The sequence below is a fragment of the Cygnus olor genome, chromosome 8 (assembly GCF_009769625.2).
Source record: "Cygnus olor isolate bCygOlo1 chromosome 8, bCygOlo1.pri.v2, whole genome shotgun sequence".
Lineage (NCBI taxonomy): Eukaryota > Metazoa > Chordata > Aves > Anseriformes > Anatidae > Cygnus > Cygnus olor.
The window spans coordinates 30206947-30229121 of NC_049176.1; positions in this window are offsets into that span (position 1 = coordinate 30206947).

The following is a 22175-nucleotide window of genomic DNA, read 5'->3' on the forward strand; positions in this document are numbered from 1 at the left end:
CCTACACACGGTCCCCAGAGGTTTCAATATATTGTGGGATTTGCCTTTTGAAAACGTTATCACAGTTTATCAGTCCAATGTCATTCCACTCAGCACTAATAGAGCAGGACCTGGGCCACGCCACGGTGCAGCTCTTTCCCCCATTTCCCTCCATGCACTGAGGAAACACCTCCAGCTCAGAGCATCTGCACGAGATTATTAAACCAAATGAAATAAAGTTTGATTCTCTTCTAGTTTTTGCATCGTTACAGTACGTGATTTTCCCCTAAATACCAGCCTCCTCATGCTGGCACACGAATTCATTAACATTGCATTCATTGCTGTGATGCAGATTCCTGAATGGGTCACAATCAATAGAGAAGATATTTTGTTTGGATTTTAAAAACAAATGGCATTCATTTGTTAAAAATCAGTAGTGCTACTGACTTCAGCAGATGCAAGATTTGCAAAGCCAGATCGTAACAAAATACCTAGCCATAATTTTATGCACTAGTTACTGAAGAGATGACCCTTGGTGGCTGGACCCTCTACCAGCCACCAAGGAGTTGATCACTGCAATACATCCTCACCGTGCCTTGCAACAACCAGCTCTGGCCAAACAGCAAGGCGGCACATTTTGTAAGATGAACTTGGATAAGCAGCAGGAAATCGAGTTTATAAGAGTGTTAATATTTGCCATGCTCTCCAATTCATGTAATATCTTGCATTTCTGTTAAGAGGAACCTCACTTGTTTGAACTGAAATGGGACAATGAAAATTCTCTGTGGTGACATACATATGATTAACAGGCAAATTTGCTGTCATCAACTGACATGATGACAAATTTCTAAATCAGGGTGGCAGGTTAGCCCTTACACCGTGAAAAAAAGGCACGAAGCAGGGCAATGTGCTTTTCTTCTCTCAGTCTTTGAGAATCCTTGAGATCTCGAAGGCACCTGGTGGAGTCCCGGCGGCATCGGAGGGGACGCCTGCTCCCCAGCATCACACCCAAGCACCCAGCACCCCGCCAGCTTACTGGCAGCAGGCCTTACTGGGGCAGGGGGAGGGGGCTGCTGGTGCCTTGCCCCTGAAAACCCTCATAAATAGAGATTCCACAACAAGGAGACTCTGTGCAAAAGGCTAATTACAGCCTGGGGCTGCATTAACCTTTAGTGTGGGTTCCCCACTGGGATCTTTGTAAGGCTGTGTGTGCTTGTGTGCGTGTGTGTTCATGTGCATGGGTATGCACACACAGCCCTTTGCCCTGCCCTTTATTTTCCTATTCTGCTCTGTGCTCTCCCTTACAAAGATTCTGGAGGTAGGGGAAGAAAACCTCCCGCACAGTCCAGGGCAGGCTGAGGAAGGGAGACGAGAGCTCCCCAGCTTGCCGTGGTGCGAAGCAGAACTGGCCACACAATTCCCTTCCCTGACAGAAGCCTGCAGTGCAGTTCAACACAAACGGGGAGAAGTGGCTTGTCTAGGGAAACCAGCTGGTACCCAACCCCACTCTCAACGGAAAGCCATCAAATTCTCTTTGGAAAAGGAGACAGAACACAATTAGTGTGAGCCAGGCACAGTAGTAAATATTATGACAGTTACAGTTATTAGTACAACTAGCAGTGGTCTTACAGTTAGTATGAAAGCTCAAAGAGATGGTGTACAAATCTCTGTGCTTTTCCCAGAGAGTTACCATGAGTGGGTGAAATTGAAAGTAAAAAATTAGGAAGAGTTAATCCACTAAGGTCGATCCTATCAAACAGCTATAATGGAGACCACGGGCATTCCAACCTTGGAGATCCTATGAGGGAAAATGCTGTAATTAATCTGATTTCTGGTCTTGCCCACAGAGTAAAAGAGCTGAGAGTGAACATGCCCGTGCAAATATCAGCCTGTATCAGATCTTTATTTATCTGAAATCCCTCAGAGAAGTTACCGAAGTCCCAGCACAGCCTCACCTCGCTGGCAAGAGTGCAACACCCGCACAGCTCCCAGGGTACGGCTGCAGCAGGGACTGGTTTCACTTCTCCATCTCCAGGTGCAGAACAACCGGATCCTACTGAGCAAGCGGTGCTGGTCGCTGCTGGTCCTGAGGTGCCACTGGCTCACTGAAAGAGCGTCAGAAAGCCCTGCAGGAAGGAAAAGTGATTTATCTGAATCCTTCCTGCAGGGAAATAGACAATGAGGAACACCACCAAACCATTTCATTCACTGAGGGCCTTTACTTAGGGCTCCCCAAAGGACCAGTTTCTCCCCACACGTTTTAGTCACACATTTAACTATGCAGAGCCTTAGTCAGGCAACAGGGACTTGAGAACCAGCTAGAGTAAGTGAAACTGTGAAGCTACCCCACACACGCCACAGCCAGGAGCATTGCTCGCACTCCCTGCGAAGCCTGCAGCCGGCGAGGACCTGGCCCCATTCCCCCCCTGGCCTGGCCCGTGCCTCTGAGCAAATTCACTCAAGGTAAATCTCAGTGCCCTTCCCTTATCTGCATATATATATATATTTTTTTTTGGAGTTGCCTTTGCAAACATTTATCCCAATAGGTAGTTTTGTGCAATGAAACAAAACCTCAGCAAAATAAAAAAGGCTCCCATACAAACAGTAAATCCCTACCAAAATAAGGTATGCCACTGAACATCCTCCCTCCTTGGGGAGAGTAGGAGGGAAAAAACACATGACAGATGTTAATCACCTTCTTTAATGAACTGCTTGGAGATATTTAAATACGGTGGTGTTGATCGTGGTATAAGAACATATGTACAATAGTATAAAACAAAGTAGAAACATGATGTATTATTAATACCCGCTAATTCCTTTACATCTATTTAGAGGCACGGTGAAGGTAGAACATACTGTGTATTCTCACTGTAGCTCTTCTTGGATATAAAGAGACCCTCTGAAGCAAATTCTTCAGCCTACTATACTTCAAGAAATAGTAATCTAAAGCATCAGACATTTCCTATTAAAGTTTTAAAAACATAGCTTTAAGTCATACATTACATTGAATGCTTTAATATCTCATCTGATTCAGTAGGTTTTAAACCCCACAGAGGTCACATTTTGAAGCACTAGTCACTTTTTACAGCATCTCCAAACATTAAATAAAAATAAAAATTATTAGGAGGAATAGAGCCATCTGTAGAGGCTAATAATGTGTCAGTTTGATATTATTATTAATAATACTATTATTTCTGTTGCATATTAGGGAGATCATGACTGCTAATGGCTATAAACTAGGAGTGATAGCCTTCATTCAGGCCCATCTGTGTTGCAGGCAGAGCGGAGCAGGAGGATCCGGTTTCAGAGCAGTTGTTTCCCCGCACCCTGTTTGGTGTCTGAAGCCGTGGCGTGCCCAGCTCCGGTCCGTGATTGAGTTGCAAGGGGCCGGGGCCTGAGCCCTAAAACAGGTTTTAATGATCTCACGGCCAGGTCAAGGTCAGCCATGTTGTGATCGGGTACCCAAGATGGATTCGTTCGGATGCACGGTACAAGGCCCATGTAACCATCTAAACTTGAGCGGCAACAGCAGGAAAAACTGTCCAACCTTTGGAAAAGAGACATGGTGGTAAAGAGATGAAGGTGGTGGCTTGCTGCCAATATAGAAATAGGAATGTAAGCCTTGTTCCTGGTACTTATCAAGGGTTTCCTTCGGTCAGCTCAGCCGTGCATCACCTCGAGCCTCGGGGTAAGAAGCGATTCGTGTGACACCAGCCACAACAATCCTCTCTGCCCAGTGCCTTTGCCACACGAGTCTGAGAGAAAGACCCGGATACCAATTTGCCTGCGTCCTGCATTTCTGCTGTTTCTTGGGTTCAACACCTACAGTGAGTCACTTAAAGGAAAAAAAATATAGGAGCTTTTAATTCAACTAATCGTAAAGATTATAATAAGCATAAATGAAGCAGTGTCTGTTGTCAAGAAAATGCTCAAGGAAACGCCAAGCAGGCAGCTCTTGTTTAAACATTACAGCGATATAATTTCATTATTGATTAAAACAGGAGTACACTGAACAGGCAGTTTCCTCCTCTCTACTGCCGAATACCTATAGACAGCGTTCCCTTTTCCCCTCTATGTTACTGTTGTGGGTCATATTTAGTGCTGATGATTTGTAATTTATCCAACAGGTACAGGCACATTTCCCCCAGGTAACATTTGTAAACAGAAATAAAGCTGGTGGTGTATTGTTTGCCTCAGAAACTCTGCAATTCTAGTGTGTCATAGAGTAGGCAGCGATGTGTAACCAAGACCAGTGATAAAAAGAAACTGCAATTGTTTTTTTTAAGGTACAGCTCTAAAACTGTACTATGTGGATTTCCATGGTGTAGCAGCGCAGACAGAAATGACTTTTTTTTTTTCCCTCTATAAGAGCTAGTTATCTGATTCTCTTTTGTTTCCCTTATTCCAATGTTCAGTTGCATTTTAGTGTTGAGAGCTATAAGGATGCATTGAAACTTATGGAGCCTGACATTTTAACTATCTCATCTTAGCATGATTCATCTCAATTTACTTTCTTCAAAAATGCAGCCTGGAAGAATATGAACCATTCTGGGGGCTTGCTAGAAGGCCATAAGCTCCATTAAAGAGTACAGTGCCAGCTGCCTTTCAGAGAGGGTTTGCTTGTTATGGGTCTCATCCTGCAGAAGTAATAGGTGCCTCCCAGGAAATGCCACGTAGTCTCAAAGGCTGTATTCGCAGGACTGGGGGGAGAACTCAGCCCTGGGTTGAGTCCTTCACCCTTACAGCGTTCCTGCGCCCTGCTGTAGGAATATCAGAACAAAGAAATCCTCGGCTGCTTCTGCCCTGTGTTTCAGCATTAAGCAGAGCAGAAGAATCTCAACAGTTAAATAATGAGGAGATTAAAAGAGCCTCAATAAATTTGATGGGTTGATATGAGCAAACAAAATCACTCATATGATATTATACAAGTGTCTGTTCAGAAAACACATGATTTTGGAACTGTGGCCGCAGTCTGACAGGTATTCTGGGGCAGATCTTCTGCATACATCAAGTGTCATCGCTCCACTGAAGTCAACGGAGCTGTGACAACTTACACCCATGGGGGCTCTGCCCTTTTGTGCACAATTCCTGCAATAATCGGATTGCACTGCACACAGAGCCCTGGCTGCGTGACCATCGTGGCACAAAGCGCTCTGCAGACAGCGAGCTGAAGGGTGGCCCAACTAATAGCCGAGGGCAGAGCTGACTCCCCTTCAAATTTCAGATCCATCTGAGCTCTGGCTACAGGTATGAGCACACGCTTGCAACGTGCCTCGTTCAGGCTCCGTCCTTACCAGAACGGAGAGCTGAAGCCCAAGCAAGGGCAGAGGCAGGCGATGCTTGGAGGCAGGAGCATTTTGGGGTGGCGTGGGCAGGAGGCACGCAGTGCTCACCCACCCGAGCTTGGCGACACTCGGCCCGGCCTCTTCCCTCCTGTGCCCGTCGTCACCGGTACAGTGAAACAATAATATATCACCGGGCCTGACCCTTTGGCCTTTATGAATTATCTGTTTTAGAAAGATGTGAAACCACCTTTTATATCCAACATAATAGATATTTAGACATTGTAGATCAATAGTGAACAAGTTTCCTGGTTATAGTTAATGGGTGCCAGAGGGGCATTCTGACACTGACCTCTGACACCCTTGTTGACAAGAAATCTATAGAGAAAAAAAAATAGGAAGGACTGCCAGGTTTTAAAGTTATGAATATAGATCTACAGCGAATAATGGTAATTTTCATTGAGCAGAAATTTTTCATACTTTCAGTTTCAGATGAATTTCTCCAAAATCCTTAATTCTGACCAATGTAAAATTAATAACTGGCCCTTGGTGAACATCTGAAAACAACTGTTCAGCTGTATGACACATTTTTCCATTTGTTACTTGTATGATATTGTTCTGCTGTCAAAGAAGACTTTTCCCTTTATAAAATAGGCTGTCATTTATAATTCCAAACCAGCACAGATTTGTTAAACAGCCACATCATAATGGGTCTGGATAGGAAGAAAAACAGGCTCCTGGTTCTTGAAAGAAACTAAGCTAAAATGATTTTTAAAAGAAAATAAGTTTACAGGAATTTAATATTACGACTTCTCACAAAATTGGTTGCTCATACGTATTGCTATCAAAGTACTAAAATACACGCTTATTCCCTAGTTTATCAGATATTTAATTAACTTCTCATGTAATTAACTGATGCAGCAAAAGACTGTTAATAAAGGTGGCAACAGCCATGAGTATAAAATTATTCTGCTATATCATACACTTCGTGGCACTGGATAAAGAAAGTGGTGTTCACCAGCAGCAGTGGAAGCAAACCAGAAAAACAGAGCTAATTTCCAGCAGCCTGTTCTACGCTGCAGCACAATCCAGCGTGCCTCCTGGTAATGAAATTAGCTCTGTCATGTCAAGTCAAAATGAAATCCGTGTGAAAGGAGGGTCGCTGGCTTTCCAGAGGCTCTACCCACCAACGTACCTACTGTATTATTATGTCACACTCCAGTAACGCCGCGCTGAGGTCTCAGTGGCCTTCCTGCAGCTAAGCGCCATTGAAAACACATTTGTCCTGGCTGTTCTTTTCTTTTACCCCTCCTCTCATCTTGGGCAAGATGAATCGCTGCTGGATCCAGACTGACTCTGAGGGCAAAGCCAGGTCTTGAGGAGGTAACCTGCCTCCTACGGCTTAAACATTTTAATTAATTTTAACACTAATGCACAAATGAGAGTTAATCACTCTGCTGCAGTGCTCTCTAATTTACCAAGTTTATTCATTAAAACTTTCCTCCCTGAACTTTGATTGAATGTCATGCTTTTTAAAAGGCCTCTCAAACAGCCTTAAGGCTTTTAAAACCACTGGGTGGGGGCTACTGTCAAAATGTTCCTTACAAGGGGCTCTGCACGGCTCAATGCGAGCGTGGGGTGGCAGAGGGGCTGGGACAAACAGCAGAAAAAAGGTTACTGGGGCAGCACAGAGACAGGGTACCCAGGCGTGACTTCAATTACCTGCTAAACAAAACGGGCATTGCTTAACTTTTACAAACTCCAGGCCAAAACAGTCCACAAGCATAAAACTGTCCACATGGTCATCATGCTGGCTTTTGTCATTCGGAGCAAGAATGTAATATATGCTGTATGACTCTTAATTTTATGAGATTGCTTTATTGCTGTGCTATATAACAAAAGCACTCTGATAATGTTATTTGTTTTAGATAATATATTTGCAATGTGTTTGCTAATCTAATTATTTTAGAATCAATATAATAAAACCTTAGGTACACAGTTTGGTCTATTAATTGCTATAACTAAAATCTGAAATTTATTGTTTAAATGGAGGTTCTTTATTTCAAATTAACTGAAGCAAAATGTAATCTTTACCTTTTTAATTAACTGTGTTCAATATTAGGTAAAAAAATATCTCACATTTTCAATTTCTTAATGAAGGCTGCAATCAGAAAGGCTGACATTCAATCATACATTTAATTGGCTTTTTTAAAGTCACTTACATTACTTGGCTCTCCAAGGAAGTTGCAGATAAGAAAAGATTCTCTGCATATAGTTTTGTGGGAAAATTCATCCAAAATGTAGATGCACAATGCTTTTATAAAAATACAACAACACCTGCTGGCATGTCTGTAAAGCTACGTAAAGCAAAGTACAAATATTTGTTTATTCCCATCTGTGCCTACCTTAATCGCCAGCACTACTTGTCCCTTAGCATGTAAGCTGTCCTAAGCATCTAAGTCATTTCTGTTAGGCAGACTCCTTCCATCCACGCTTCCCCCATTCATTGTGAACGCCCCTATGCCACTGTGGGTGGTTAAGTTAAGAAAACTGACTGAAGTATCTCTATTAATGCCAAATTCCTGCCTCTGTAACTAGTATGAGATCAAAGTTTATTCAGGCAATGAAAATGTCTAGCTAGAGATTAAGTCTAACCTTCTTCAAGTTTATAAATCATACCCTCTTCTATATTTGAACCAATTTTAAATGTGAAAGTGCTGTGATTCTTACCTATTTTATTGCCTTTACACTTCACCCACTGCCCTACCACATTTCCTAGCATTTGTTTGTGATTTCCAGTAGCAGTAGCTCCAGCAGGCCCCTCAGGGAGCCAGGAAAAGTGGTTTTGTGCAAGAGGAAAATGACTGCCGTCCCATGAGGCTGAAGCATCGGGGACGCTGGCTTCACTGCACTTGCTCAGGACAGGGACTTGCACACATCTGACTTGGCAGGGATGCACTGGATTTACACACTCACTGCCCTGGAAAGGTGACAGGAGCTGGGCACATCCTGCGTGCTCCCTCCAGGTGCCCAGGGTGCTGGGTCTGTGCCTGTCCCGCGTTGCTCTGATCCCCAGTCAGGGCACCCCGGTACTGCAGCAATACCAAGTCCATGTTCTCAATTTCCATCACAGCTGCCTCAGACTTCAGCCAGCCTCTTATGTTTTGGTTTGCCTTGTCTACCTCATCCTTTCTGACAAATGCAACTATCAAAAAAGGCATTTTTAACTTAGCCTTCCTTCTGCCCCAGGAACATACTCCCACAGACTGCCTTACACCACTCTTTCAGCACACTCTCGGGCAACTTCTCACTTGCCTGGATGGGCTGAGAACTGCTCTGAGTGTTTCAGACGCAAACCAGGCACCAAATTTTTTCCTAAAATTCCTAATTTAAAATTCTCATATTAGTTTTTCCTTAATGGCATTCTCCCCTGCCTATTCATATGGTGCTACATTAAAAGCCTTCCGAGTCTCTTTGCCTTTTGGTACAAACACGCCCATTAGAATATTGTATTCTGGGATGGAAATGTTCATCAACTTTTCAGGAATGATTACATAGTTTTTCTCTTCTTCCTAGGAAATTTATGAATCAATATTTTCAGCTTCATTGCTGCTCAGGTTCTGTGAAACAATCCTTATGTTCAGATCTTTCTATGGGCTCATCAAACTGAAAGTCCTATTGACTTGGCTGCATTTCTGTGTTCCACCTCATTATGGTGGGTGGCACCGTAACACATGTACAATTGTACCAGGAGTTCTTTCTTTCAATTTGAAACAGGAAACTTTATTAGAATAAGAATTACGGTCACTGATTGAATTACTCCGTCTTTTGCCTTTCCTCTGTCGTGCTTTTATCTAAAGCCTGCCCAGAGATCCTCCTCCTCACTTCATGATATGGATTTAAGCAAAAACATAGGTCATAGTGACTACCTAAAATACCAACACACCAACTGTGTACTCATTTCCACATATACACGTGTCATATTTAATGAAAGGGCTAGAAGGAAAATTCTACCTCAAATATAAATGCTTACACTCAAAGAGCTACAACAGCTGTTTTTCTATAACCTGCGTGAATGCTCCTGTCCAAACCACAAAGTGACAACCTCTGACAAATATGTCTCTGCTCAGTCATGTCTGCACAGAACATCCCTAAATGAATCTCACACAGCAGATATGTTTGTAGAAATAGGACTTTGTAAGCAGGCAATTCACAAACAAAAGATGCTACTTTCTTTTAAATACGTTAGTCGTTATGAATAGCTAAACCAGTTCTAGTCACTACCTAGCAATGAAAAATTGACAATAGAGTTATTAGGATAATATACTTAATTAATAGAAATATTAAAAGATTCTCCATTAACCTGCATTTGCTCAGAATGCCAGAGGGGTGATTAGTTAGTATGGCACAGAATATTTTATAGTACTTACTGCTCTTGTACCGAGTCAGAAAACAGAGATCCACGCTGCTACCAGATTCAAAGTAAGACCTTAATGGTATTCAAAGTTTTAAACAGGAAGGAAGATAAAGACAAGGTGGAAAAACTACACCTTGAGCTTACTAAAGAGATTAGGGCAGACCGAAAAGATAGTTACCACTATAACCACTGCTTACCTCTGTCTCAGGCATAAAATGCATATATATATTCCATGTACCTGAACTTCAGCAAAGCATAGGTGTAAGTTCACTGTAGAAACTATTTGGTAAACTGTAGAAAATGAAGATTAGCAAGGGTTTTATGCAATGTATAAAAATTTGGTTCAAGGAAAAGTAAAAACAGAGCTGGCAAGAAGAACCAGAGAAGTATGCTGCAGTTTATTAGTGACAGTGGCACACAACTGGCTTTTGAGGAAGCTGGGACTGTCGATGCAGGCAACAATAACAGCTGGATTCCAGAAGACGCAGACAGGGCTGGCCTCAATGCATTTCTTGCTCCCAGTAAACTGATGTGCTTTGTCCCCTTTTGTTTTATAGTCTCAGAACAGTTCAGGCATTAATAACAGTACAGTTAAAAAGAAAAAGAAAAGATCTTACACCTCATTATCAGGCTTCCTGTTTGAGAGATGGTGTGAGACCAAATTAGTGTATGTTTGGAAAGCACACTGTAAGAGTTAAGCATTCTATAGAGATGCTAATGCAGAATTAAATAGATCACTAGGAACCAAGTTCACCAACAATAAATTTGAATTCAGTCACCTGGAAACCCCAACAAGGCTTTGATGCTATAGAAATTGCCTGGATTCTTCTCCCTAAATGTCTTCCTGTAGGCATGCAAAATCACTTAAAACTAATATGTCAAGACAATACGTGTTGTTTCCTTGCAAGGTGACCAGTGACTCATTAGGGATGGGTATAAATTGGGAGTGTGAACTGAAACTTTTAAAACTCCAGTTTCAGAGTGGAACCTCATGTGCAGATTCAAGTTTACAGCTTCAACATCACTCTCGTTAAGCAGTGTTTGCAAAATGGTGAAATAAACAGAAGTCATTGGAGTCCCACCCCAAGCCCTGCAACAGCACATATATTCAGCACAGAGTTGAATGGATGAGAGATTGAGAAAGTTTAAAAAAAACACATTTTCTTCCTTAAAGAAATATTTCCTACTGACAGATTTTGGATTGCATGCTCTTTGAAATACTGAAGCTATCACAGCATGTTCCCAGAGAAAAAAATACTAAAAGCTGTTAGCAGTAAGTGCAAAATATGTGACATACATACAGACAAATACACTTCCGTGTATGCATACATATATAAACACACCCACAAGGTGCCATATGGAAACACACCTACAAAAGTAATACACATGTTGACAAAAATGTTTGAACAAGTAATTTAATTTCTTGGGGAAGGTCCAAAGAAAACTGTTCTTGGTCATGTTCAAGAGTGACTGCTTAGCAAGTCAATCTTGTCCTGAACACTCCCTGCTGCTGCAGGAGTGCCTAGGGTAACTTGGTGCAGCAATCTGCATGGGTGAGCCGACACTGGCAGGGGAGGGGGAAGAAGGAAGCCTTTGGGGAGGAATTTGGGGAGCTAAGCTGGGTGTACCCTGGCTGTAATTAGTCCTGCCATGCGGCTTCACAACCACACTCAAGTTTCATTTTGAGCTAGCTTTAAGTTAATTTTAAAAATAAGAAAATGAAAGACAAATAGCAGACATTAAGCAGATTGCTAAAATGGAGAAATGCAGTGAAAAGCTGGATGTAAACCACAAAGTTCAGATTAATATCTTGATTTTGCTGTATACAACCTCACGTAGTGAGAATGCTGAATGAGTCTGGCTTGGATTACCCAGGCTTCAAGCAGAAGGGGTTACCTTTTAAAATACAATTTCTTACTGTGTAATTAACATATTTCACCTTGTCACAACATTAGGGCCAATACATCAGACTGCAACTGTACATTTCTGATTATACAATTCTTACAGCATTATTTATTCCAGTGGTCATAAAGTGACAGAATAGTCAAGAAATGTTACATCTAGATGCTCCTAACAAAGAAAAAGTGGCCTCTAGTTAGTTCACAAAAAATAGGATGTATTGGGATGAACGAGCAATTTTTTATTTTCACTCCTAGAACATACATAGGTAAAACACTCAAGCAAAAGATTCACCTGAGGCTTCAGAAACAGAATCGGTGTGGGTTTGCTGCCCAACAGGCTTGAATTAACTAACGCAGAGTAAATTTCTGATTAAGCCAAGATGACCTTCAAGATGCTCTATATCAATCTAAAGCTAAGTTTTATCTATCTGAATCCTCACATAAAAACTACAAACCTCCCAGTCCCCCAGAATTTTACCAGGGGTCCATGTGCTCAAAATAAGATTGTTTTCTTTGTAGTGATGACAAGTCAGAAGCCAAAGAGAAGGAAAAAAACAGAGCAAAAGAGGGAGGAAGCCTCCTTTACCCCATGTGGGGAGAATTGCACACCAAGTACACAGTGGTGCTGGAAATCAACCCATGCTTTTTTGTGTCTAAACACAGAGTAAGAGGTGAGGCTTCAGAGAATTACAAACGAAAATATTAAGCCCAAATGAGATATCTTCATGTACTTTTTGATTGCTTTGAAAATTGCCTGCCTCAACTGTTACCTGGAGTGAGCAGGACGTAAGTTTAACACAGAACCTGTGACCATAACCTTGCTTCCCTCTCTGTAAAATGGTGTTAATGCCATCTCAAATGAATTCTGCAACAATTGAATGAGGAGTTCAAACTATTTTAATAATGTTATAAATATTTTCAAATTTTGTTTCTTTTTTTTTTTTTTAAAGCCAGTAGTGCGTGAAAGAAATTAAGCAGAAAATTAACTCTCCCAAATCTCTTCAATAAGTGGAAAGAAATTCCAGCAAGCACCAGATATTCAGAACAAAAAAAGTGTCTCCTGATTTTGGCATTATAATCCAGAAATTCTCATTAGCTTCTTCAATTCATTTAATATATTTTACCCCTCCCTGCAAGTTTTTAAGTGATGAAAAAGATTAAAAATGATCCCATAACAGTCTGTACAGTATTTTACATTCACTGACCTTTTATGTAATTTGGTATGTTCCTTTGGATGTCTATTCCAAGTGTGGTGGGTGAGAGCTTGATTTATAAACAGTGTATGCACACAGGGTTTTTATGTACCTTGTTCACACCATCAGTTTTCCTGTAGTCACTTATGGTCTATATGCAATTCATTAGAGCACTTTTTGTTAAAATTGCCCTTTTTTGTTAATGTTTCTGTACCAAAGTAGTTTTTTTTCAAGAAAGGAAAGTCTTCAAATGCTGTCTTGTGATATCCGTTATGGGGTCCCCTGCTTGTACTTCATATTACAGATCTCACAGCTGGAGTGGAAAAGGGGCAGATTTGATTTGCAGGAGGTTTTTGACAAAAATCCATCTCTTCCTACCTCTGCCTTCAGTGTTAAGTAATGGAAGACCATTCTCGCTAAAATTCAAAGAAAATATCTTTGAAAGAGCAGATTCCTGGTTCTTCTTCCTGGCATACATCAGACAACACAGCGAACCTAAGAGATGATCCCAAGCACACAATGCAGCTGAGGGAGAAAATCTGATTTTCACCTGCTGTTGTACATGCAATAGCAAAAGCGCTCTTGAAAGCAATGTAGCTTTGCATGTGTTACACTATGCTCTTGTAAATAGTAACAGGACACTAATTTATATTGGGTACTTTGCAAAGTATTTCCTTTGCTGGTAATATTCAAGCTATGTAACTATTTGAACCTCTGCTCACCTCTCTATCACTCCAGCAAGAACTGAATCATACAAATTTCAGCAATGACAGATGCACAGGAAAACTATGGCACAGACAGAAGAGGACCAAGTGCAGGCAGTGCGTAATATGTATAACACATGCTTTATGCTCTTAGACTCTGGTACAAGTCCATTCTGTTCTTCAAAGTGGAAATGACCTTTTAGTGGTTGTCATTTACTTTCTGCCTCCTGTTTTCCATTTCATTTTTTGAGCTATGTACATAAACCTTTTCTTGTGCTTTAGTTTTTATTTTTGGTATAGCAGAAGGGTTTTTCCCCTGCCCATAGTAAGACTTTAAGAATAGTATAGCATGTAAAGATTGAAAGAACCTAAAAATTTAAAGCTTCTACCAATTCCTGTGTAGTCAAGCAGCAGCTAGGTATGCAGCTCTTCCAGTGCATAAGAAATGGGGATCTTCATTAGATGAAATGTGGAAGGAGACGTCTAGGAGGTACCTACAGCTCTCAAAAGATTTTGGATACTTCAATCTCAAAATAAGTAAGGCCCACCTAACCAGCTGGCCAACCTTTATGAATTTTTGGGGACCTAACTGATACCTGTAGCGCTATAATGCTTACAGGGACAGTCCCCAAACCACTTACAGATGCAGCCATGGAACTGCATTGAATTCTTTTTAAGAATTCAATGTGTGACCCAATTTTCTCTTTCTCTGCCTCTTGCATATGTCATAATTTTCCTTGAGGAGAAAATCTCCTGCATGAAAATGCTTGCTGGCAAGAAATCTCCTTTTGTTGCTGGTTTCCTGCTTTGCTACTCCAATCTGAGGGATTTCAGAGAAAAAGAATGGTTTACTCCCTCTCTCTAGCATATCAGCTAATGCAGAATGTTTCACTGGTCTGTGAAAGGCTTTTTCTCTGTCTTTGGGGAGTGTTATTTCTGATCCCCAATGTAGCAGTTAATAAAGTCTCAATAGTCTTTCCACCATTTCCCTCAGCACCAGTTTGCAGTCCTAAAACTCCACTGCTCCTGTCACTCTCCAGCCTCTCCAATCTTCTCTGCCAAATGATGTTTTCCTTAGCAGGAACTTCCAATGTAGCCCCAATTGTTTCTGTTTTATTGAGGGATTCCTCCTGAGTGGATTTTTCGATAGCATTTTTAACCACACCAGCAGCCACGCTCCTCTAAAGCAAAATTATCTACAGCTTCTCCAGATTTAATAGCAGCAAAGTTTTTAATGCTATCTTACTGAAGTCCCCTGAGCCTGCAATAGGTTCCTTCTCTTAATATTCCATTATGTCTGACATGCTCTTGCCATCCATGGAGAGAGATTGGATCTTGTACTCCGAGCTTCCAGGCTATCACATTTCCTCCCTTTCCTAATGCACATCCTGCTCTCTCCTGGAGGTCACTCCGAGAACGGAGCTGGCGTGCAGAGGCACACCACACAGAAGAAGACTAGCCAATAAATCCAAGTTTGAAGAATTCTCTTTTTTTTTTGGCAAAGGCAAGTATTTTTAGACTATATAACAACTTCTGGTCTGGCCGTTTTCCTTCTCCCTCTCAGTTACAAGAGGTGTTTAGAGTGAGAATTTTCTCGGTAGCCCAAGTGGGTCTCAGCTTGACGGGCAACTGCTGGCCCTCGTCTGCTCCATCGGGTGCCAGCCAGACCCCACCGTGTGAGAGGAGGACGTTGACACTTGTGTGCATTTGGTGACAAAATTAAGATCTGATGGAAAAGGGGAAGACATCAAGTGGCCATAAAAACATGGGATTAATACTCAGCAGACAGGCATTCAAGTGCTAGCTGTGTCAAAACCAAGCACTGCTGGCACTCTCGTTTTACAGGGCTAAATGCAGGGAGCACATTGCTGCCTGCACAGTGAAATTCAGAGTAAACGAAGGCTCAGTTGAGAGGAACATGCCAATGACGAGGTGTTCTAATAACTGTGATGATATTAGGGACAACTCGGGTAGAGGTGGTGTTAAGAGTTTTATCAGCCAGTTTTAATTAACTCTGCAGGCAGTAACGTGAGAGCACAAAGGGAGCTGGTTCACTACTACTTGAGATTCTCATAAGAAGCACTCAGTGATATTGTGCTGTACTTTACTGTCTCTGAATGATAGATTAACATACTATATAAATAATATAGTATATACATGTGGATATCTGTAAAGAATCAAGGATTTAGTTATAACTTGCCACATTTCTACAGTCTCACCACTTTTTTGATTATCTACTTATTTTCAAAGGCAAATTAAGACCAAATATTTGGAAACCTTTCTTCCATTTATAAGAATACTTTTACATTTATAAGAATACTTTTTTACATTTATAAGAATACTTTTACTAAGCACAGTTCCAAACTCTGATGCTTAAAAATCAGCTCTCTATCTCGCTGTTGAGCCCGCTGATGAAAGGACCATCACCTGTACCAATAACTGGTTTGTGGACCTCTGCTCTCACCCATGGTGAACAGTGACAAAATGTAATGATCACACTCAGGGTTCCTAGCTGCTACCACCAGTATCTGAGCTGTTTCCCTGCATATGGGCAGTGATGCCACGTTGTGAGGACGGGAGCAGCCAGGTGGTGCCTCAGTGATGCTGTGCACAGGGCAGAATGGAGCCCCACAGACTCAGGTCTGGGGATGCAGCTCCAAAACTTCCATACCCAAGCTCATGTTATTTGCTTTTTCCATGTGCTGTCATTATAACTCATGGTGGCTTTCTTTGCTTACTACCGACACTCCTTACAACATCCAGAAATTCCAGTGTTTTCACACAACATGGAAGCTCTGCATAATCACCTAAGGACAGTGACACCATCAGGAGCCACCACGTAACTTTTGCTGTATGCATTTCTGTATTATTACTATCAACTCTGTTATTTCAGCATGGCAACACCAACTGCTAGTACTGTGCTATAAGTTCTGTCATGTTCTCTGACGTCTGGCAGCTGTATTTATTTGTTTAGCCTCAGAACAGGATTATTAGAACTCATAAATTCCGAGTTGGTTGATACAAAAAAAAAAAAAATCGTAAGGCAGTGGGAAATTAACTGTAGTCACAGAGATAAAACTGTGTTGTGTTAATGTACCAAACACACAGCTACTAGAGTGCAGAGCTGTGCTTCAGCTGCATGTATTACCTTTTTTCTGGTCAGCACTGCCTGTTTCTCCCTGACACTAATGCAATTCTACCACTGGCGATAACCATAAGTGCTGAAGCATTTACCTCCCCTAGTAAATATAACACCGTGGCAAAAACGTTGCACTGGCCATGCTTTACCTGTGTCGTTGCTTTCACAATTAGAATTGCAGGAGTATTAGCAAGGTTTGGAAAAGTGATGTACAAAAGGGCTCTGGATTTAATGGGGAGCCAATGCAGAGAGTTGCTGAAGTATTCAGACGGTTATGACCCACCTGTAAGCACACAAACAATCCTAAAAGTAATAAGTCAAATCAACCCCTCAACTACCACTGTGTTGTAAGGGAAAAGATGAATGCATACAGCAACTGCAGAAGCAGATTCACCAAAAGTTTATGTGTATCTTGCTTTAAAATTTAGTAAGAATACTTCAAATCGCTGCTGTACCACACCTTTTGTCTGTGGAAGAAGACCGCTGATGGTGTGGTTCTAGAGTAAAGATGGGGTGCAATCTGTATCCAAACCGGATGTTCATTTGGCATATAAAAGTAAACTTCAATGAAGTAAGTTTGTAGTGAGCACTGAGATAACTGAAGTTAGGCCATTCTTTGTCTCCTCCCTGGCTTTTTGCTGAATCACAATTTTCCACATCTCTGTAATCTCCTGTGCAGTTTATATATGTTGTGTGATTTAGCAAATAAAACTAAACAGCACCTTTACTGCTAATGATGTGAGATACAGGCTTTTACTTGTGTCCGCTGCTATTTAATGACCTAAATATCTTCCACACTTTTGATAGCCGGGTTAAAAGATATTGATTCCCTGAAGTTTCTGTTGCTTGCATTGCAAAGAGCTGCAGTGAAAAGCAGTGACTCAGCTAGGCAGAACATACAGCAGTTGTTAACATGTCTCAGGCGATACTGTAGTAAAGAAATCTTAAGAGTAAGAAATTCAGGGCTCAAGCATTTGATGACAACCTCTCTGATCATTCTCCTTTTGCAAAAATACCGCCAACTCAGAAGAACTGAAACAACAGGCACTTCTCACTGCAGGATTAATTTACCCAGCGGAGTATGGCGCTGCTCTACGCTGCTTTACACTCCTGCGTGTCTTCCCAGATTCACCACTAAACCTCACCCCTCATCTCTCTTGCTCACCCACGAGGTTGGTTGCTGGGCTGTTGCATCCCTTGAATTCCACAGAACATATATGTCAAAGATCTTCTTACCTCAAACCACCTCGCATCCTGGTCTTTTTTTCTGCCCAGTATTTTGCCAGTGAGAATTTCCAAGCCCTCAGGAGTTGGTCAGTTTGCTTTTGCTTACTTTTGTCTTACTTGCACAGTGCAAAACTATACAACTGAAAGGCATATACCTGTATAGAACTATGGATTTGAATCAAATGCTACGGTAGTAAGTTTTTCTTATAATCATTTAAACTAAATTGTCTAAATGTTGTTACTCTAAGTGCTAAAAATTCTTCATTCCATCTTAAAGCAACTGGGTGAAACTAAAGAGTCAACATTTAGAGAAACTGGCCTTCTTTGGGATTTATATGAAGAATGAGCATTTATTGTACCCATAAACCTACAAAATCCTGACTGACTTACTCCCTTCCGTCAGCATTCTGAGTTTTCAAGGCTCTGTTTTTGAGGCAATACTTGTTTCAATAGTTCAGAAACACTGGGCTGTTTCACGGCAGAGGCATTTTTCAAGTGTCCATGTTTTGTGCTGAGATTCTGTCTGCAGAAATCTTACCCCCTTCACGTTCAGTTCAGGAAGGGCAGCTGAATCAAACTGCGCTTCAGGATGCAACATTCACAATTATTATTACTTTGTTTTTCATCAGCACCTCCAAACTCCACTTTTGCTACCAGGGTGCTTCTTGCTGGATAGGCAAACACAAGCAGTCCGTGTGGCAGAGCTCAGGGTGCCTGGGCTGAAAACAGAGGGCGTGAGCTGAGGTGGAAGGAGTTCAGCAGAAAAATGGAGAGCTGAACTCTTCGCTTGGCAAACTGAAACTGTAATGCTTCGCAGGCATTGCAGAACAGATGATCTTTAAAGATTTAAAAGAGAATATATTCTCTCATTTAAAAGAGAAATAGTGACTTTTCAGATTGGAGCAAATCCTTATAGTTTCACTCGCAGTTTGTATGCAGTCAAATGACAACTCCAAAAAAAATCCCCTCTTTACCTCTAGTGATCTATTGAATATTGCAATTGTCTGGCATCTCTTCTAAAGCATAATAATAAAAATAATAACAACAACAGTGGTTTTCTATCAGCATAAATACTTATAGTAACATTTGAATAATATTCATCCCATTTTCATAATAGAAAATAACATAATGATCTGGCAGGTTATGCTAGTCTGGGGGTTACTTATGTGCAGATCAAGAATTTTCTTACAGACTGGGAGATAGAAATTGGAGAGATCTTTATTTCAGTATCTCTGATTCAAATGAGATGTTGCCTCTCATCACACCACAAGGCTACAAGATTTCTTCCATGTGAATGCAGAAGGTGAGGATTCTCCTCTGTTTACACTGGTGAAGGCAACTGGTTTTTCTTTTACAGGCAGGTGCAGCTTTGCTCTTCTCTCATAGCCCAGTGAGGGACAACACAACCCGTTCACTTCCTAAATGGCTGCCAGCTTGGTGGGGGCACGAGCACTTACACTGGACACCTCCAGAGCTGGCAGTGCGAGCTGCAACTGCATGAGCTGGACTTACCCCTCTTGGGTGAGCACCACAGCTTGAACAAAGGACAGGCTGACAGTCACAAGAAAGCCAAGTATACCTGTGTGGTCTGTGTCTTGTTAGTCTCACTTTTTGTAGTTAATGATTTAAGCTCTTCTCATGCTTTTCCTCGTTTTCTCCAGCTGTTCCCAAACCACTTCACTGCAGCACTTGCTGACTCACCCCACAACACCCAGAGGCAGAGGGGTAAGCACACATTTTCAAAGAGAGTTCCTCTTCCCAGTGTTTAGGTGGATCTAAACCTCAACCTGCCCCATGTGAACGAGCTCAGCATTGCAAGAGCAGCTGTGCTGCCAGACCTTGCACCTCGGGGAGCAGCACAGGTCAGCCAGGCGGCACAGCCAGCACCCACCTGGGGAAGGAGAGACGTGGGCACCCCTGGGCGCTGCAGGGCCAGGGGTGTACAGGCTCCCCGCTCTCCTGGCCACAGCCCTACACTGGAGATGAGGACTGTGATTCCCTGCCCATGACCAGGGGGTTGGAACTAGGTGGTCTTCAAGGTCCCTTCCAATCTGAGTCATTCTATGATATTATGATTTGTTGACAGAGGTTGAGTCCTGCAGCTCCTGAGCTGTTGGAGAATTTTTCCTCACACCATGGAGATGAACCCCAAAGACTTCATTAGAGACTCACCTGGGAGCGAGCATGCATTATTCCACAAGCCGTCCATAACAGCTAGTTGTTGTTCAGAAAGGAGAACTGCGATGATATACACAATCCAACATCGGGGTGATTGAGTCCTATCAATAACAGCACTATTGCACGGAACATTTTGGTCAGTGCAGGAAGAAGTTATGCCCATTTTTGCAATGAGTATCAGGTGATTGGTAATTGTATTCAACCTGAATGCAGAAACAGCAGCTGCACTCCATTTAAATACTGTGCCTTAAAGCTTTCACCTGGATTTGTTCCAGAAAATACTGTATATTTAGTAACAGCTGATAACAAAACATCGTTTCCCATGCTATGACTAGTCTTTAAGCATCAGTAAAAATGTACTTAATCAATTTATATTAAATTACTGTGCAACCACCATGGCAGTTTAAGGCTTTGCCTATGTATATTAGACATTTTACCAGATAATTATTACATCCCCTTAACTAAAGTGGGGGAGCAAACCCCCACTTCTTCCACCTTTTGGAGCTGCGTCCTCTGCGAGCACCTTTGGGGGCAGTGACCCTCTCTTTGCTCCTGTGGTACACGCCTGCCTCGCTGACGAATGTGAAGACAAGCAATTCTGCCATAAAGTAATCATGAACCAAGTCTATCATTCCCCATGGCTTCACTGGGCTTTGAATACAGCTCTTAAGGCACCAATACAAACATCAATTTTGCATTACTTCATAAATTGGAGTGGTGCAGTTGCTCTCACCACTTATGGAGCTGGGAAACCTTGATCTTTCTCTACCCCTCCTACCTGCTTCTGCTGTGATCTTGTGCAAGTCCCTTCGTTCCTTGCTATCTCACTGTCTCACCTTAAAAAAGCAAAATAATGAAGCATATCTGCTATTGAAATTTTTGCCCGCAGTGCCATGTCTATTTATGCACAGGACTATGTATAAAAAAGCTGTACGCGTTTCCTTTGTGTGCCCCTACCAGTGTAAGTTTATGTTCGGATGTGAAATATAACCATTTTACATTACTACAATTTTAAACGTCTTTTGTTAGGACCTATTTATAATTACTGAAGTGTTTCCCTTGAGTACCCTTAGCAACTAATTTCGGGATCTGGGTAAATAGAAAATAAACTTACGCTGGGCTGTGTAGACATTTATCAAATCAAATGATTACAGAAAATTAATCTTTCTACAGTGGTCTATCGAGTCACGAGAAATCAAGTGCATTTTAAATGCATGTATCTAAATGTTAGCAAAAAACAAAAACAAAAAACAAACAAACAAAAAAAACCCAACCCACATGCAAACAACCCTACAGATGGGCCCTATGAATAAACTTAAACATGAACCACGTCCATCTTTTCCCACTTACTGCCTCTCTAGACTCTCACTGTGAATTTCTTTAGCAAACAGATTGACTGGATGGGCAAATATTTGCTCAGTTTTCCTTGCTCACATATCCTTGTTCTGCTTTTTTTTCTTTTTCTTTTTTTTTTTTTAGTTGCTGTCTGCCTGGTCATTTTGTTTTTAAAAGCTCTTTTTAAAACACAAACTTACATTGATGTGGGTCACTGGAAAACAAAAGGTTAAATGAAAGGCTAAATGCACTTTTCTGCAGAGGTTTTGGGTGCTCTTTGAAGGAAGAATTTGCCCATTATTAATTGAGATAATTTCATGCCATTTGGGGGGCTTTAGCTTATCTGTATATACTTTTTTATTGTACACACTTTTTTTTCAAGTTTCTCATTAGGAATTATGCAATCGTAAATACTAAGGGCCAAACTTGATAGGAGACTTGATGCTTTTGCAGCTGTGCCACTGTAAATAAGGTCAGAATTTTGCCCCAGAAGCATTGAGAGCATTTCCAACCTGCCCTTGGCACGAACAGGCCCTTCCCAAACCCAGCTAAGACTCTGCTCATACATCTGTTGCTCTCCTCCCTTTGAACCCTAACCCTTCATTTCCAGACACCCATGCCCTCCACCAGGTGACGGTGTGGATCACTTCAGAGGTTTTCCATGCCAGGCACCCAGCAGTAGCCTCTGAGAGCTGCCCATGATCCTGCTGCACGTGAAGGATGCGCTCCTGCAGAGCCCACGAGCTCCAGCCGGGCTGGAGCAGCTCAGCAAGCCCAGCCCCACCACGGGCTCCGGTTCTCCTGCACTCCAACAGGCACA